Source organism: Schistocerca serialis, chromosome 1 (assembly GCF_023864345.2).
Source record: "Schistocerca serialis cubense isolate TAMUIC-IGC-003099 chromosome 1, iqSchSeri2.2, whole genome shotgun sequence".
Classification (NCBI taxonomy): domain Eukaryota; kingdom Metazoa; phylum Arthropoda; class Insecta; order Orthoptera; family Acrididae; genus Schistocerca; species Schistocerca serialis.
In genome coordinates, this window is record NC_064638.1 from 652,219,833 (window position 1) to 652,233,735 (window position 13,903).

At 42.7% G+C, this 13,903-nt stretch overlaps 1 protein-coding gene across 2 annotated transcripts in view; it reads left to right on the forward strand.

Annotated features, from left to right (window-relative positions):
- LOC126479202 (uncharacterized) overlaps positions 1 to 13,903 on the forward strand; it is a 687,919-nt gene that overhangs the window by 147,719 nt on the left and 526,297 nt on the right. For both annotated transcript variants that reach the window (XM_050103765.1, XM_050103768.1), the window contains exon 3: positions 11,524 to 11,588. The gene's annotated coding sequence lies outside the window, so the exon portion shown is untranslated. The remainder of the gene's footprint in view (positions 1 to 11,523; positions 11,589 to 13,903) is intronic.

Consider the following 13,903-nt stretch of genomic DNA (forward strand, 5'->3'; position numbering starts at 1 on the left):
GAAATGTTCAAAATGTCCTCCGTTAGCGAGGATACATGCATCCACTCTCCGTCGCATGGAATCCCTGATACGCTGATGCAGCCCTGTAGAATGGCGTTTTGTATCACAGCCGTCCGCAATACGAGCACGAAGAGTCTCTACATTTGGCACTGGGGTTACGTAGACAAGAGCTTTCAAATGCCCCCATAAATGAAAGTCAAGAGGGTTGAGGTCAGAGAGCGTGGAGGCCATGGAATTGGTCCGCCTCTACCAATCCGTCGGTCACCGAATCTGTTGTTGAGAAGCGTACGAACACTTCGACTGAAATGTGCAGGAGCTCCATCGTGCATGAACCACATGTTGTGTCGTACTTGTAAAGGCACATGTTCTAGCAGCACAGGTGGAGTATTCCGTATGAAATCCTGATAACGTGGCGGTGAATCGAAGAAGTACAATACATACTGACGAAACTAAAATGAGCTCTAACATGGAAATTAAGCGTTTCCGGACACATGCACGTAACATCTTTTCTTTATTTGTGTGTGAGGAATGTTTCCTGAAAGTTTGGCCGTACCTTTTTGTAACACCCTCTATAAGCGGTCTCCTTTACAGATGAACCACATCTTCCCAAAATTCTACCAATGAACCGACCATCCGGCTTCCCCACAGCTGCCATTACATGCTTGTCCCACTTCATATCGCTCTGCAATGTTACGCCCAAATATTTAATCGACGTGACTGTGTCAAGCGCTACACTGCTAATGGAGTATTCAAACATTACAGGATTCTTTTTCCTATTCATCTGCATCAATGTACATTGGTTCAAATGGCTCTGAGCACTATGCGACTTAACTTCTGAGGTCATCAGTCGCCTAGAACTTAGAACTACTTAAACCTAACTAACCTAAGGACATCACACACATCCATGCCCGAGGCAGGATTCGAACCTGCGACCGTTGCGGTCGCTCGGATACAGACAGTAACGCCTAGAACCGCACGGCCACTCCGGCCGGCTAATTTACATTTATCTATATTTAGACTTAGCTGCCATTCTTTACACCAATCACAAATTCTGTCCAAGTTATCTTGTATCCTCCTACAGTCACTCAACGACGACACCTTCCCGTACACCACAGCATCATTAGCAAACAGCCGCACATTGCTATCCACCCTATCCAAAAGATCATTTATGTAGATAGAAAACAACAGCGGACCTACCACACTTCCCTGGGGCTCAAGATGATAACCTCACCTCCGACGAACACTCACATCGGACGTTTAGGTTCTAAAAATATTAAATTATATACCTAAAATAGGTTCTATAACTTACAAGAATAGGTTATAGAACTCAGAAAATAGGAGACCAAAATCTGACATTTTGCTGTCTCGAAAGATAAATAGATTGACAAAAATCCACATTATATTATTGTCCATGTCCATTATTACAGTCACAGTAAATAACTAATTTTTCTCCAGATTTTCCGTTGAGAAACTGCATGCACCTCTTGTCTGTTAGTATCATCTTATGTGCTGAGAGTGAGCCTTCCACGTCAACAGATGTCACCGGTGCTTACTTAAATGACGGTATTAGGCGCAACGGACTAACTTTCATACGAATAGAACTGGGACTAAGTTGATATCGACGCGCTGAGTGGCTGCGCAGTTTGAGGCGCCGTGTCACGTATTGCGCGGCCCCTCCCGCCGGAGGTTCGAGTCCTCCCTCGGGCCTGGGCGTGTCTCTTGTTCTTAGCATAAGTTAGTTTGAGTAGTGTGTAAGTCTAGGGACCGATGATCTCAGCAGTTTGGTCCCTTAGGAATTCACACGCAATTTAACGTTTTTGAACAAGTTCACTTTTTCTGTCACCTCTTCTGTCAATCGAGGTTGCGTGTAGATTGGTTTCCCTGAACACTCTAGAGCTTTAATAATAGGGACCGAAAATGTATAATGAGATTTTATGCATGCAATGGAGCTGGAAATTGTTGGGTACTTTAGATGATCTTTAGCTGAAGTAATGCTCACTGCCTCCTCTTCCTGCAATTTAAGAACAATGTTCTTAATGTCTTCCAAATGCTCGCTGTAATATTCCACTGCCTCCAGCCACGTTCCCCAGCGGGTAAGTATGGGTTCTGGCGGAAGTGGTACGTTGGGAAGTTCCTCTCGAAATAACTGTATTCTTGCAGGTGCTTTAATAGAAACAATATTGATGGTTGAAACTAGCTTATTTATATGCGGAAATTCGAGGCGTATGGTCTCAGCTACACGATTCATGGCATGAGCAATGCTTATGATATGGAGCAAGGCTGGGTAAAATACTTTCATCAATCTAAAAGCAGCAATCAAGTATGTGGCTGCATCAGTGTAGATTACAAGTACTTTATTTTCATTTAGACTGTAGGGGAAAAGAAATTTGAGGGCTTTATTAACAAAGCGAGCAATTGTTTCCTGGCTAGTCTTTTTTTATCTCCTCGCTGCAGATGAGATGACATACAGGGCGAGTGTCAGGATCTAACTTTCCAACAATCGAATTAGCCGCGTACCGACCTTGTTTGTCAGTTGTCTCATCGACAGGGATCCACATGTATGACTCACCCATATCTTGCTCTGTCCTGCTCAATTTATATTCATATAAAGCATCTAAACAGTTATTGCCCAGTGTGGATTCTGATGAAATGCTGCAGTGACAGTATTTCTCTAGAAAACTTTTGAACTGGCTATTTTCAACTGCATGGTATGTTTGCTGCAACGATGGCTTGATACACTCGTCAAGATGAAATTCGTTTTTGTTTGTCGCATTTGATTCAGTTACAAACGTTTGTGTCAAGTTTGATTAAATTTTTTAAATTTCCCTAGTGTTTAATGCCTGCAACATGCTGACTTAAATGCGACGTTTGTTCATAACGTACCTAAAAACAAGAAGAAATCATAAATACTTTGTGGGAGAACTTACGTAAGAGATCTACTTAGCAAAATTAACCTACATTAAGGGTTTAGAAACAATATTTTTGCATTTGCATGTGTCTGGTCCAAGTTAACTCTGGAAAAACAGTGGCATCACTGTTCTCTGAGTGGGCATAGCAGATAAAAGGTTAACATTTTACTTACGTCTTCGTTGCACACATTGCAGTGAATAACTCTTCCGTCTGTAGAGAAATCAGAAAATTCTTGTAAGCACTGACGAATCAGAGATGAGTTGGAGCAGGCTACTTCCGGCATGCTTGACTTTCCACAAATACACTGTCGCTGCGAAATATTTCATCACATCCAAGCAGCACGCAGGACAGATGTTCCGCTAAGAAAAAAATAACAGAAAGAGTGACTTCCCCTTACGTAGGTGTAAACTACAGAATGATACAGCAATTCCCTCAGTTATATGCTCGCATAACTGTAGACCTTTGTTCATCATACTAGAGCTAAGTGAAATCCTAGTAGTAGCGGGTCCACACTTCGATTTTCCGTATTAATTCTGACTTTGGCAAAGCCTGAAAGCTTGTTTAATGTTACAATCCTTAAAACAACTGCACAACACAGGCACTTCTCAAATTAATGGCCAAGCGCTTTTTGGATAAGTATTTATGTGAACTGCAATTTAATGGAAGACGTGAAGAAGCGAGGTACAAGCACAGACGTAAACAAATTATATAAAATGCTATAATATATTAATTATGACGTATCGTTATTATTTTTAAAACCTTAGGCATAGATAAGGGAGGAGGGGGGGGATAGGGAGAGGGAGAAACTGTTACTTCCTTCAGAAACGTGGCACAACCTTAGCTCTCCCATTACTTACATGGTTTTTATTTTTAAAAGAAATGTTTCGGAAACTTTTACATGGGATAGGAAACCCTTATAGAGGTTGGCGATCATTCTTCGCACCTTCACACAAAATGTGTCTAGATCGCAATGTATTTCTTATTTCTTACGAGGCGTTATGGTCATAGCGTTCCTCGGATGTAGAAAGGATAGATAAAATGTATATCGTCAACAAATGTAATCAACAGTACAGTGATAAGTGATAGTCTGGCACCTATCATTGTAATGAGGGGGGTAATGGACCACGTCAACCCATCACACTACGAATAGATAAATATATTTATCCCTCTTCTTATTTTGATCTGATGAAAGCTACGACCGATACGCATCATAAGAAATGATAAAAACATTAGATAAATTATGTTGCCGAAAGGAAACATTTTTCTCAACACTCTTTCGATTGCAGAAAAACTCGGTGGGCTCCCACGTGCATTCTCAGTGTGGTTGCGTGCATTATTCCCTGATATGAACGCGACTGAGGGACGGGTCATAATTTGGAGAGCGTCGAGGAAGGAAGTCTCCATCACATACCTGGCGAATTCAGAAGTGCCGTCGAAGAGTGAGAGATGCATGAGTGGCAGCATCAGGACCAACTTGTCAAGGAGGACCAAGCGTATTACAGTCTATGAAATGGAGCTGGTTTTGATTTCAAATACGCAGAAAGATGTGCACTTTTTTATGTTCGATGCTTTGCTTCTGTTTCACCTCACACTTCCGGATATACAAATATCAGGCAGAGCGTGTTGACCGCCAACCTAGTAGCCGGTACGTACACCTTTGGCACGGACAACAGCGGCGACGCGGCGTGGCGTGGCGTGGAAGCAATGAAGCCTTGGCAGTTCACTGGAGGAAGTTGGCACCACATCCGCTCACACAAGTCATTTAATTCCCGTAAATTCCGGAGAGGGAGAGCGTTGAACTCTGGCGCCACGTTCAATCACATCCCAGATCTGGTGAGTTGGGGGGCTAGAACATCAATTAGAACTCGCCACTGTGTTTCTCAAACCACTCCCATCATACTCGTGGCCTTGTGACATGTCGCATTATCTTGTTGAAAAATGCCACTGCCGTCGGAAAACATGATCGTCATAAAGGGGTGTGCGCAGTCTGCATCCAGTGTACGATATTTCTTGGACTTCATGGTGCCTTGCACGAGTTCCACTGGACCTATGGATGCGGACGTGAATTTTCTCGAGAGCATAGTGCAGCCACCACCAGCTTGTCTTCGTCCTACAGTACATGTGTCAAGAAGCTGTTCCCCTGGAAGACGATGGATTCGCTTCGACCCATCGGCATGATGAAGAAGGTACCGGATTCATCAGATCATGCAACTCCCTGCCACTGCGCCAACGTCCAGTGCCGATGGTGACGTGCTCTTTCAGCCGTAGCTGCCGATGTTACCATTGGATCGTCGGCTGTGGAGGCCCATCGTTACGAGAAGTATTCCGTGCACTGAGTGTTCAGGCATAGTTGTATTCTGCCCAGTCTGTTGTTAACTCCGCCGCAGTTCGCCACCTGTCCTGTTTTACCAGTCTGCTCAGCCTACAACGTCCGCCTGAGCCCACGATGTCTGGATGTAGTTTCACGTTGGTTTCGCCCGTATTGAAGACACTCGCCACAGTGCTCCTCGAACAACCGACAAGTCATGCAGTTTCTGAAATGCTCATGCCCTGTGTGAAACTGAGATAGGTCGCGAGCCGTTCTCGTCCTACACACGGACAGCAGGATCACTGATACTATATGCACTGTGCGTGTGACTGACTAGTAGTCATTCCTCGCCAGATGACGCTGCTGCCACCTGCATGGTTCAAATGTTTCAAATGGCTCTAAGCACTATGGGACACTTAAACCTAACTAACCTAAGGACAGCACACACATCCATGCCCGAGGCAGGATTCGAACCTGCGACCGTAGCAGTCGCGCGGTTCCGGACTGAAGCGCCTAGAACCGCTCGGCCACCGCGGCCGGCGGGACATAACACTTGACGTCACCAGTCCCTTAGATTTAGAGCTACTTAAACCTATGCGGTTAAAGGCGCTTCAGTCTGGAACCGCGTGACCGCTACGGTCGCAGGTTCGAAGCCTGCCTCGGGCATGGATGTGTGTGATGTCCTTAGGTTAGTTAGGTTTAATTAGTTCTAAGTTCTAGGCGACTGATGACCTCAGAAGTTAAGTCGCATAGTGCTCAGAGCCATTACTTAAACCTAACTAACCTAAGGACGTCACACACATCCATGCTCGAGGCCGGACTGCGGGACTGATGACCTCATATGTTAAGTCCCATAGTGCTCAGAGCCATTTGAACCATTTTTTGATTCCCTTTGCCGCTAGGGACTTTGAAATCAGGAGAGGATGGAATGGAGTGCAAAGAGCCGCGTGAGATTGTATGACGATACGTTGGAAAGCTGCCAACTACTAGCAGAGCGATGAGCTGACCACACAGGCTAGCCCTTACGCAGAGCATACAATGACTTCGTTCACGAAGTATGACACGGGGTCATTCAACATAGACTTTTTTCACGGAGTCCCTTCATAAACGTAATTCCGCAGCTTCCAGGAGCCGAAACGGCGATCTCCACATTTTCGTCGAGGATTTTTTCCCAACTCGTCGAGTCGTAAGATATGCAGCGAAATGTGCCTCTTCTACGGGACAGATTGTCGTGACTGTGAACGGATGTGACCCTGGCTTGGAGTCCGTGAATCGGAGACGGCGACGCTTTCTTCCGACTCAGCACCTGCTGTCAGGTGGCTCAGTGACGCATTTGCTGAGCTGTCTCCTGCTTTCTCACTGTCTGGTAGCAACGTGGCTGAATGACGGCGTTCCGTACCGGCGTGACACCAGAACTCTGGGAACGTGAGATGCATTTCACGCGTGCTGCTGCGGAACACTAGACAGGTCAGAAACGAAGGGAGGAAAATTTTTGCAGAAGAGCTCCGTTATGAGGAGGTACGGGTGCAAAGACACGAGAGCTTATTAACTCGCAAAATAGGGGACGTAATAACTTTAGGTGTCGGAGATACAGAGAGTTAAGAAGTTGTCGTGGTAGATTTTCATAGGGCAGCAGGTTGTCACAAGTGGTAGACTAAATAATATCTCTGACATCTAACATTGGTACGTCTATGTTCTTTAAACGGCTCCCCGTTTGACCGGAAGTAAGTAATGAGGACGTGATGATCATGAAGGAAAATGGGTCGATTCAGTACAAGTTCTAAAAGGTAAACAATTATTTAGGTTGCTGATTTGTCTACACAACACATGAACCCGTTGCTTGGAAATCTGTTACATTTCACGAAATATTTTTGTTTGGGAATATCTCGATGTTAAAAAACACAAAACTGAACCGAAACCTACCATTGCACTACAAATGCAATATGATGACAAACACTGGCAAATACTGTAAAAACTGTGTAGGCATTCGAATTTTTTGTCTAAGTGTTGCTTGTACGCAAGTGAGGCGAATCGCGGATATTAGAACAAACACTTCCTCTGGGTCACATAGACCTAACAGCTCTCGCGGGCAGGAAGAAGAAATGGGTGTATTATGTTTCGCTGCAACTACAGATCCACAAGGAAGATGACCCAAAGAGAAACGTTAATGACCACGATTTTTTAAAAAATTTCAATTTATTGGCTTTCGGATTGGGCTCATTCAGCCATTTTAGTAATCGGAGGACGATACGGTAACGTAATGGCGACGATTTACTTGTCAGTTACTACGATCCGAGCATAAGTACCACATCCAATCCCCTAGAGGAGCTGGCCAAGATTGGCTTCAGTGTGTATCAAGAAATAAACAAATATTTGACCAATTTGAATTAAAACTTACAGTTATAAGACATCTATCGTAGATGTCTAATTTTAAATGAAGGGTGTCATTTTGTGCAGATGGTGTCAAGTTCAGAGAGGTGTGTGTGTGTGTGTGTGTGTGAGAGAGAGAGAGAGAGAGAGAGAGAGAGAGAGCAGCAGTGGTGGACCTGATGATTGCAACGTGCAGTTGAATAACTTCTTACATATTTGATTCATACTTATCGACAGAACTGTGTCTCATTTACTGTCAGGAACCACGATCATCACATACTTGCAGAAATTTCACATCCTGCTTTTTTGTACGTTGTAACTAACAACCTGATGTTTGCTAATGCTAACATAATTCAATATCACTTCCTTGCAGCACATCTAGGAATATTTGTCCGACGTGCCTGACCATTTTTGTGTGTCGAAATATAAAAGCCTTCATTAAAACTAAGATGGAACACTACAGCCAGTAAAGGTGGCGCGAACGTACTCCTACGCTACAGACTCGAGGTTACTGCTTGGTAATCTGACCTGAGAGCTACTACAGCTGTCTGCTTCGTTTCCTGCCTGTAAATTAAAAGCAAACGCTGCTAAAACTTCTGAACTGTTAGTGATGAATAGTCGATAAAGCAGCAGTTTTTTTCTCACCACGAAATGATCTCATTGCTTTTGCACGTTTTGTGTCAACCATAAAGAAGACATTTGTTATATCTCGGATCTTTCCGGCGTGACTGATAAATGGTACGCTTTTGGGTGTACAGATGAGCCGTTGGTTCCATTTTTTATGCGAAATATTTCGACGATCAACCCACCTGACGCCTCCTTCCGATGCTGCAAACTTTATTATGTCTAATTCCTTCCTGGTCTCCAAGCAGACTGTGAAATATTAACAGTATCGCGTTGTTATTTATACCCGAATTCAACTTTCGGCGCCCGCTACGCCCTTTGGTGGTCTTTTGTTATTCAGAGACTGCGCTGTGAAACGCAGAGCCAATGAAACGCACATTCTTTTAGCTGTGGTGGATGAGACGACCGGCGAGATATTAATAAACTGAGTGCTCGATCCCAAGTCTTCTTCGAACTCAAGCTTCTGTCCATGTGTACTGAGTTTTCCGACACCTTAATTACAGTGTTACAGGAACCTTGCACCACACTCTCATCCGGAACAATGACAACCTTGATAAATAAGAGAAGACAAAGCCCTCACGGAAGAGTTAGGTGTTCCATTCTCCCATGTCTGTTCGAGAGTGGGACTGTAGAGAAGCAATCAAAAGAAAGCAGTTCTATGCCCCCTCTGCAAAACACGATGTGAATTACAGTCGTGTACAAGATTTTATATTGGACTCTTCCATTTGGTCCGTGTTTGCATAGAAAAAACAGTAATATCAAAAATTGAGTCAGCCTTGATGCAAAACACCTTGTTATTCGTTTATTTCTTTATTATCCCAAGCTGTTTTGTTCACTAACAGCCGCTCACATGGTTGCAGATGACGTGATGTTCGCTAAGAAAAAAACGACAACAGAAAAAAAGAGCACAGAAAATATGTCGCAAACAGCACCAATAATTGCTTGAAAGATGCTGTAACATACAATAAATAAGGTAGTATGAAGGTATCCATAGGAAACTATATTTAAAAAGACGAATAGTAAAAATGTAATAATGTTTTACTGTGTGTATAATCATGCTATTTGCTGCATGTTTTTAGATTAAAAAACACCGCTGATGATGGTGATATTTGTCGCCGAAACTAGTTTGGGATAGTAAAGAAATAAACGAATGACGAGGTGTTTTGCATCAAGGCGGACTCAATTTGTGATATTACTGTTGTTACAGTCGTGTAGATGTGGTTGTAAATCTCAATTTGCAAATAAATTTATTCATCAGTGGCAGGTATTTCACTGTGTAATGGCGCGTATGATTATATATTAAAACTCTGTTCCCGTTCGTCACTTTAATCCGGACCCTTGATTTAACGGGGTGTGCTCAGCAGATGTTCTATCGAAACGCGACACGCACTGCTTCTATTTATTATATAAGTTTCGTGTTCGCCTTTTGGTTCAAAATGGTTTAAATGGCTCTAAGCACTATGGGACTTATCATCTGAGGTCATCAGTCCCCTAGACTTAGAACTACTTAAACCTAACTAACCTAACGACGTCACGCACATCTATGCCCGAGGCAGGATTCGAACCTGCGACCGTAGCAGCAGAGCGGTTCCGGACGGAAGCGCCTAGAACCGCACGGACACCACGGCCGGCTCGCGGTTTGGTCCAGCACATAATTTCAGTCGTCAGAAAGTATCAAAATACCGCACGCTTAGCTGTACAGTGAAAGATTCATTCTGGAAACAAACCACAGACTGTGGCTACATCACTTACCGCCATATCTTTTATCCCAGGGGTGATAGTCGGTCCAAGTAAGCTCGAGAGTCTGTGGAGTTTGGATAGTGGGCGCAATGGCGGCGAAAGACTTGTCGACAGTCGTACCCAAGTAATTTATCTATAATTTGTTTGTTTATTTGTAACACTCTACTCTCATGATGATTACTGTGTTCCTTTACATATAAAATAACATACATGTGAATTTTCATGCTAATCTATTCTACATTTCTTTAATTTTTTATCTGTTCTGAACATCGAGTTAAGTTTACAATGTGTGTAATACTACTTGTTTCTTATCTTTATTTCTTTCTATTACTGTGGCTGTAACTTTTAGATGGCTTCCTATATGTTACTCTATATGTAATTTTTGTTTGCATCTTTTTTCACCTTCAGTCAGGGCTTCCTTTGAGCCATTGGACTGAATCGCTCAGAAAGAGCAATGGCAATGACCTTGCAGCAATTGTTATCTTTATTAATATTGCGTTATTCAGCGCGAAACTAAGGATGCAGTAGACGTTTTGTATATACACTCCAACATAATGAAATATTTGTTTGCTGGCTAATATTCTAAAGTGACGTTAACTGAGAAACTTTTTCCTGATGCGCTGCAAAATATTATTTATTTCGTAACGAAATCCCTCTAGGATTCTTAGACCATCGTCAAGTGACAAGTGAATGTCGCATACACAGGTAGAATGACGTGCGACTTGCATAGATATTACTTATACGGACGATACACAGAAAACAAAAAACAAAAAAAATATGATATATGGAGTATTTACAAAGGAAAAACATAGATTTTTACATCATGCACAAACAGATATATTACCGTACAATAAAAATAAAAAAACAGACCTTTTTAAGTGGATATCGTTACATTTAACAACAGATGATAAACGAAGTTGAATTTGCAATTGCAATTTAGCATCTGTATAACTGAAACGTAATTTAACAGAGAGGGGAAAAGGAAATTGAGTTTGGTCATTTAAAACTAAGCTGACATTTTGCACCATGTGTTTATTGATTTCAAGAATTTCCAGGAGGGTAATCTTTCTTCTTTTCTTTACGGTAAAAGTTCACGATCTACGTGTACATCGTGTGGGTGGTTTTCTGTTAAAACCTGTTCCGCAAAGGTGATATAAAAACGTAATACTTTCCTTTGTAAACTTTCTGTGAGTCATCACTTTTGTATTTCCTGGATAAGTATTATCTGCGTAGTTGGCACTCCATTTTATCTGTGTTTGTGACATGTAGTTGTCTCCTGACGACGGCCTATGAAGCCGAACGCCGATTCGTGATGAAATAAGTAATATTTTGTAGAACATAAGGAAAGTGTTCCCAGTGAAATGTTGTTCCCATGTTTTGCCAATCACCGATGGAAAATCCAGTCAATTCTTGAGTGACATAACTGCCAGTGCATGGAAATGTTATCAGTAGGACAAATTTTCGTATGTTGTTGAGTGTGACAATAGCGACAACTCAGTGTACACTAGTTGCTACTCTGGAAATATATGTGTACACGCATACCTCACACAATTTTATTTCTCTATTTTCAGTTCGCTGTTTCTGCCCATAGTGCCGGTGTGACATCCAACAGGCAGAGAGGTCTCTCGCTTGGTAGGTAAGATGTCAGATAGATTTCTGTTCTTGTCCAACTGCCTTTTCTTTTCACGTGGTTCAGATTTCTTTAGTGCTCGATGTGGTCAGAGGATCTGCTGTAATCATGTCTGCTGTTACCCAAGCCTGGCTGCATCTGGTCAGACAGACTGAGTCAGCTATTTGATGAGATCGTGTTGTTCCTCTTCGTCGGCGCAGCGTTGAGGAAAGAAGCGACACGAGTCTCACAGGCAAACAAAGAAAACGAGAAACTGGTTGTCGCTTTTTTCCTAATAACATTGTCATGAAACAGCTCCACGTTGTCGCCGTGAGTGTGCAGAAATTTCGTGCCGCGGAATAACGCACGTGGTGTGCTGGTGTGGTATGCTGACAAAAGTTGGGGACAAAATTTATGTCTAATTATTGAGAGCAAAGAGCAAGCCACTGTCTTGTGAACCCATGTTTTCCGAATTTGTCTTATTTTCGTATGCCTTAGACGATAAAGTTGGCAAGAAAATTAATGTTGTTTTCGTTATGTATACTTTGTATCACTAAGTATTTAAGTCAGTTTTCTGGGTAGTAAAGAGATTTGCTAGTAAAGTCACAATGACTAATATTTTAGGAGAGTACTGTGCTAGTAAACTACGCATGAAAACAGTCTTTTTTTTTGTATGTAGACGATATAGTGGGCTGGTTGCGACGCAAGGGATGGTCGTGACATAAACCAATTTTTAATTTTTTTCCCCCTCAGAACTGTTGTTTCAGTGTATCGCTAAATACAAAAATAAACGTGTAGCAAAATATCTTGCCCTTTCCATCCTTTACTTGTTTCAGTACGTCGAGTAGATTGTTTAACACTATACACGCACTTCAAGAAGACTGTCGGGCCGATGGGATTAGCTGAATCGTTAAGAACGGAGAAAATGGAGTGGCATCGATCGGTATTAATCCTTCCGGTCACCGCCATCGTTAACTGACCCCGAAATAAACGAATATAGAAGCGACTAGTTACGTTTAATTACGTTTTGAATACTTATTGACATTTTAAATAGGTTAAGCAGTGAGTTACCTAGTAACCAATGTTGGTAACAATTGGAAAGAATTACCTACCGAGTCAGCTACTCTCAACACGTACCTCGTCTAGTCTTCATAGAGTGGGCGTAGTATTTGGAGCGCCCACATTAGGTAGAACACACTGCGTCATCAATAACATAGAACACAAACCTGTATTCCTATTTTGACCCTATGGCCCATTTTTGTTACAAACATTGAGTTTATATAACTGTAAAGCTCTAGTGCTGCGAGAAAAAAAAATAAAAGAAAAGAAAAAAAGAACCACTGTATCGGGCGAAAAGAGGATGTGAGCAGACAGGTTATCAGATAAATAGTATATTCTTTATAATGTTCAACTGGTGAATGGCGATATGATTTACAGCGGAGTTTTGACTCGTATTTCTAGAACGCTTCATTGGTCGCCGCGGTAGAAGCGTCAGGGTGTTTCGTCGGCTGATGGCAGCCCTGCTTCGCTTGTGCGCATGCGCAGCAGAGTGCATGCCGGTTACCGTCGGCGTCGCTGGCCGGCCTTGCTTATGAATGGTCTGCCTGGGAGGCGGCGTGTACGCAAGGCGAAGAGGTAGTGGGGGGCGTTGTAGCGTGCCCGGGCGCCGAGGACGCTCGCGTGTTTGGAGTACGCCGTACGACCGCTGAAGCTAAAAACAGCAAACGTACGGTCGCGACGGATTCTGAAGCATGGCGCACCTGTTGCCAGTGCCCGCATTATCACGCAATGCTATTTTAGTAAGGCAGAGTACCAAACAACTGTGACCAGTTATATGGCTCCTCAAATTTCCGACAAGAAAACGTGTTTGTTTACCAAATGTTTCTTTAATCATTAATGGAACGTTAATGTGGGTCTGCTATATGCCGGCACCGTGTTTCGCTATCTTCCTTCTCTCATACTATCCAAATACGTCACAGCACGATACGCACAACCATTACGGTTACTCGCAGTCATCAGATAGAATTAAAAGAGTCTCATACATCGCGAGGTAGGAGGCCGCTGTGCACGGAGAAAGGAAACTCATTCCGATTAGGTGGATTAACCTACCTTTTGGGATATTCCGACCAACAACCTCATAATTATGACGTTTTCTTTTGTGTAATTGGCTACTTGGTCCATTGACCAAATTCAAGATTAACGTTATGATGTGCAACGTCTCAACAAAACTCAACAGCACTTATATACAATTAAAAAAAATGACCATTTCCAGGTTCTTTTCTTTAAAAATGACTTTTACTCTAGAATTTCTCTATATTATAGGAGTTGTTGCGGAGAAACAT